This window comes from Panthera onca, chromosome B4 (assembly GCF_046562875.1).
Source record: "Panthera onca isolate mPanOnc1 chromosome B4, mPanOnc1 haplotype 2, whole genome shotgun sequence".
NCBI lineage: Eukaryota > Metazoa > Chordata > Mammalia > Carnivora > Felidae > Panthera > Panthera onca.
This window is the reverse complement of record NC_138345.1, coordinates 70,179,612-70,185,598: the sequence shown is the minus strand read 5'-3', so window position 1 is coordinate 70,185,598 and position 5,987 is coordinate 70,179,612. Positions and strand designations below refer to the sequence as shown.

Genomic DNA, 5,987 nt, shown 5'->3' with positions numbered 1-5,987 from the left:
AGAAACAGGGTAAGTAGAAGGTTGTTATAGAAGGGTAGACGGAAATGGAAAGATGTTGATAAAAGGGTATAAACTTCTAGTTATAAGGTGAATAAGTTCTGGGCATTTAATGTACAGCATGAGAACCATAATTCACAATATTGTATTATGTACTTAAAAGAATACATCTTAAGTGTTATCACCACAAAAAGAAATGGTAATTATGAAACATGATGGAGTTGTTAGCTAACGTTGTGGTGATAATCATTTTACAATATATAGATATATCACATCAACACATTGTACACCTTCAACCTATACAATGCTACGTTTCAGTTATATCTCAGTAAAGCTGGAGAAAAATAGGAATACCTAAATACAAATAGATAGATAAGTAATATGTGATATATTCCTGTACTGGCAGATCATACACCCATTCAAAAAGAAAAAAAAAACTGTAAAAACTGTAAAAAAACTGTAAAAAAAATAAAGTATATGGATTATCAGGTAGAACACTGAGCAGGAAGCTAGTGTCAAAGAATAATGGAAATTTTTGCTACATAGAAATTCAACTATGAATCTATTATGAGCATAATATTACAGTAAAAAAGTTTAAACTACTGCATCAAAGTTTGAAACAAATGAGAGTAGGCTCATGTACTCCGACAGAATCATATTACATATTACAATATGAAGTGACGTTAGAGAAAGGTGTTTGTTCAGAATTCCATGAGAAATTTAACTCTAGTAATAGGTATCTATAATGAAATGGCACTTTATCAAATTACTGCAGTGTTCACTGCCGGGTATGTAATACATATTCAATATTATAAAATCAGCTTAAATTTGGGGACTCTAACATCCCAGTGCTGAAAATATAGATGTCCCTGCCTTTGACTCCAATCCCCCTATATATATGTCTGCCACTTAGTCCGGCTTTAGATGTCAAATGCAAATATTTCAAATTTGTTAAAATGAACGTTTGCCTAATGTGAATGTGGTAACTTTGTCACTATTCTTCCTCATCACTGATAATTAAAAACTTAACTTCTTGCAAGATGATACTTTTAAATGACTTCTTACACTCACACAACACACTTGTTATTACTTCATCACAGGACATCTTATGACTTTACGTGAGCTCCATATCCTAGCAGTTAGAGATATATAAACAGCATAAAAACCTATGTCTTATGCAGTGTTTGGCAAACCATAATTGTTCTCTCTTTGACATTTGCTTCCTATCTTCCGTATCTCCAAGTCCTTGATGTGCACATTGAAAATGTCACCAAGTCCTCTGAAATTAACCACATCTTCACATTTGAACCAGACAAACCTTGTTTATTTGCCCAAATCACACATACTCAGGGAATTCCAAACTACAGAAAGCTCCTTAAATTTGTATTAACTGTCTAGAAAAACACATATACTCATCCTGGTAGAAACAACATTGTCTTTCGTGAGAAATGTTTTCTGGCAGGGTAGGAAGAATCCTTCAAAACAAACATGCGTTCCTATATACTGCAGAATTATTAGACTTTGGTTAGATTGTTCTTTTGTTGGAGTGGGATAGTGTATCAAAGAATGAAGTCTTTTCCAGGCAGGGCAGTAAAGAGAAAACACACTAGTGAAAAAAGATCAATCCATACTGACACTTTGATGGCAAAACAAACTTAGGATCTAACCAATCAATCTTTCATCATTGCACACTCAGATCTGGCCAAGACAGCAATGCAAAGAGATGTGTTCATCTTCTCTTACTTCTGATGTTATGAGGGTAGTTTGCTTTTAAGCTATTTTGTAAAGTTGGGTGCTAATTTATTCCCTAAAGAACCTAATTTACATCATGATTATTTGTTATGCTCTAAAGTCAGATAATTGTTCTCACCTTTTCCTTCCCTTAACTCAGCTTTTTAACACCTTTTCTAGAGTCTGCATAAATGATTTTGTCATTTTAAAAATACTCTTTCAGGACGCTGTCTATCCAATTTGCAAGTTAAAGTACCTGAAACGTGTTACTATCAGAATTTATAGAATTGTTTTGTATTTGACTACCATAAATTTTGTCCACATTTTTTTGACACTGAATGTAGACCATCCTAGACAAATGGTAGGTGCCCTCTCTGGTCCAGAGGATTGAAAATGATAGACACACATACATGTACACATATACCCTGTTGAAAAGTTAATCATAATAGTTACAAAGTAACTTTTCAGAATCAATTTCAGTGCTCTGAAATTTTGAATTACCTATTAAACACTCTTCCTTCGCAAATAGTAATTAATGAAAAGAAGAATGTATATACAATGTGTCTTACTTTCTATTTTTAACATTCATTGAAAAATATGGCCAAGTTCATTAACTCAAATGAAAGGAAAATTTCCATGCCATTATTTATTTTCAGAAGAACTCAATGTCTACATTTAAATTCAAAAGACAATAATATAGGGGTGCCTGAGTGGCTCAGTCAGTTGGGCATCCGACTTCAGCTCAGGTGATGGCCTCACGGCTCGTGAGTTCGAGCCCCACGTCGGGCTCTGTGCTGACAGCTCAAAGCCTGGAGCCTGCTGAGGATTCTGTGTACCCCTCTCTCTCTGCCCTCCCCTGCTCACACTCTTTCTCTCCTTCAAAAATAAATAAACATTAAAAAAAGACAATAATACAGAACAGAGTTTCATCCTTTATATTAGTATTTCTTAATATAATTTTATTGCCTTATTACCCACTTAGGATTGTCTACACATTTTTTTCTTTTCTGGTTACTTACATGAAGCCATTTTTCAAGGAATATAATTCTGCATAGTATTGGCTTTGATAGAATGTGTAATGTGTTCCTATCACTTATTGTTACTATATTATATATTACTAATAATATTTTCATTAAATATAATATTCCTATGTAGGTAGAAATCTATTAACACTTTTTAGAGGGTTAACTATTTTTGGTGGGGGAAATAACTTGACAAACAAGATGCAGAATGTAGGATAATGAATGTGGACTAATAACAGAACCCTCCCAAAAAAAGATTGAAAGAAGAAATAGTTAAAATCTGAAGAAGAAATGAATAGAAATCAAGAGAAGCAGGGTAAGGAAGACTAGAGGTAAGGAGGGAGAAAAACTACAAAAAGATAGAAGATGGAAGGCTAAGCAGCAGGGCAAGGAGCCAAGAAGAAGGAAGCAGAAGGGAGGGAGCTGGAGAGCCAGCGCGAGTTCCACGTAGTGGAGCCCGCTGGCGCTGACCCATGCAGGGGAGGGGTTCAGAGCTCTGGGGCCAGGGTGTTAGGTCAGCTACCTTAATGCGCAGTGGGAGCAACTGCCATGCTGTGAAATCATCCAGGAGAGTGAAGTCAAGGTGTCCTGCACGCTCAGGCAGGAGAGATCTTGGTAAAGGAGACCAATGTACAGAGGGTGGAGTCGCGGGTCACAATATGTGGCGACATCCATGGACAACTCTATGACTTCAAGGAGCTGTTCAGTGTGGGTGGTAAGACCCTGAGACCAACTACCTTTTCATGAGAGACTTTATGGCCATGGACAACTCTATGACTTCAAGGAGCTGTTCAGTGTGGGTGGTAAGACCCTGAGACCAACTACCTTTTCATGGGAGACTTTATGGAACATGATTTCTAGGCATTGAAACATTCCTCCTGCTGCTGGTACTTAATGTTTAATATAATGACCGCATCACCAAGATCCTGGGGAACCACTAGAGTTGCCAGATCCCCCAAGTCTATGGCTTCTTTGCTGAGTGCCTGTTCTATCTGATTTGGTGACCACATGGTGCTACTGCCCTGAGCTCTTTTTTTTTTTTTTTTTTTTTTTTTTTGGGACAGAGAGAGACAGAGCATGAACGGGGGAGGGTCAGAGAGAGAGGGAGACACAGAATCGGAAACAGGCTCCAGGCTCCGAGCCATCAGCCCAGAGCCTGACGCGGGGCTCGAACTCACGGACCGCGAGATCGTGACCTGGCTGAAGTCGGACGCTTAACCGACTGCGCCACCCAGGCGCCCCTACCCTGAGCTCTTTTGACTACATCAGTCTGTCAGCCATCATTAATGGCAATCTTTTGCGTGCACGGGTACTTTCTCCCTCCCTCCAGACTCTAGACCAGATTCAGATGACTGACTGAAAGCAAGAGGTGCCTCATGAGGGGGCCATCAGACCCTGAAGAGAGCTTCTGGTGCTGCCTACCTATTTCACAGTAACATGCAGCCAAGGATGTTGGCCTGATCTGCTGTGCCCACCAAATGGTGAGGGAAGGTTACAGGTGGCACTTCAATAAAACTGTGCTCACTGTGCTGTTTCTACCATTCTAGGAATGTGGCAGCCATCCAGGAACTGGATGAACACATCTCTGGAAAGATTTCATTATCTTCCAGGCTGCCCCCCAAGAGACATGTGGCATCCACTCCAAGAAGCTTGTGGATAACTACTTCCTGTAACCTTTTGACCCCTCTCCCCATCCAATTCCTCTGGCCTCAGGCCACTGTGATTCTGCCCTCTTCTCCAAAAAGAAGCTGGGCTTTGGGGCTGGGGGACCATCGGTGACTCTGCTGTCATCCTCAAAGAGGACACTTCAAGCATGAGGACTTTTCCTGGAGAGGCTTGGAGCCTCAGCTCCATGTTCCTCTTGTTTCTCCCACTTGAACCATTAATGTGCCATTTTTCTCCTTCCCCCCTTTTTTCTTTGGCTTCAGATACAATTTTGAGGAAAAAATGCATTGAATGAGTTTTAATGCATAGATTTAAAGGAAAAAAATAATAGTTCAGGAGTTACTTAAATATGGAAAATCATGAAAATGTGGCTCTAATGACTACAAGTTAGAATACGCTCTTCTATTTCACACTTCTTTCTGAGAAATGTCCCTACTTTAAGGTTCCCTAGCTTGTGAATGACTCCAGAGTTAATTCCCATAAACTCTGTTATATCTCAGTCTATCAGATAAATTTATTTAATATTTATGTTGCACTTGGAGATACATATTTCATTCATTAACTTCATGATAAACTCTGGTGGGAAGCGATGCTCATCAGTAGAGATGAAATAAGATGTCCACAAAGTTTATATCAACTTATAGATTCCAGCCTCGAGTCCGTTCCAGTGCCCACCTCCAATGAACTTTACCCCTTCACCCACAAATTTGGTGGCCGTATTATGACATTCATCACATTCTCAGGTTTGCAGTTCATGAAAATGTGTACACAATAAAAGAATGACTAATCTCAATACTTTTAATACAGATTTGAATGTATACTTTTGCAGATGACGCTGCCTATGCGGTATGATATTGGTCAATCAAGATGTATGTCAGAGTTCCATGAGCAACAAGTTGGTCTCCACCTGCCCATTTTTAAAAACACAAGTGTAACATCTAGACTGTTCTTAAGGTAACTTCAATACCAAAATCCAATATTCATATCTACCTGCATCCTTTCTCAAGTTGTAGCTTTCTTCAGGTTGGGAAGCTTTGTGATTACAATGATGCCTTTTAGCTCAAGTGCAGTTTTGGGGACAATCAATGAAATTCTGCTCTGGAGCATACACTGTGACATAATGGGATTCAGTTTCTGGCTTAGTTTAGCTTTGAGGCAGGGGCTGAAGTGTTTGCAGCTTTAGTATGATGTTCACTAGTTTGCAGAACTTTGAGATCTATGCTAGAAAATAATTACACAAAAAAATAGGAAATGTACCCTATCTTTATCAAAAGAAAAAAAAAAGAAAAGAAAGAAAAGAAAAAGAAATAAATGAGAATTTAACAAGGCTGGTAGGGTGACATGTATAAATATGTTATAAAAATAGTCTGTAATTAGAGAATCCTAAGTTTTGGTTCTGGATTCAAGAGAAAAACTCTATATTAGTCTACATAAATATTGAGACAATTCAGAGAAAGGAGAGTCAGCATAAACCAAAGCAAAGAACAAGAGCTTTGGAATAAGCCAACCCTAGGCTCACATCTTAACTGGGATGTTGATTTCTCCTAGGAACCTTAGTTTTTCTCTTTTTAC

The 5,987-nt window shown here is 38.5% G+C and overlaps 1 pseudogene; it reads left to right on the top strand.

Moving 5' to 3' along the window:
- Nucleotides 1-747: 747 nt before the first annotated feature.
- On the top strand, nt 748-4,423 carry LOC144616991 (serine/threonine-protein phosphatase 4 catalytic subunit-like; annotated as a pseudogene).
- Nucleotides 4,424-5,987: the final 1,564 nt, after the last annotated feature.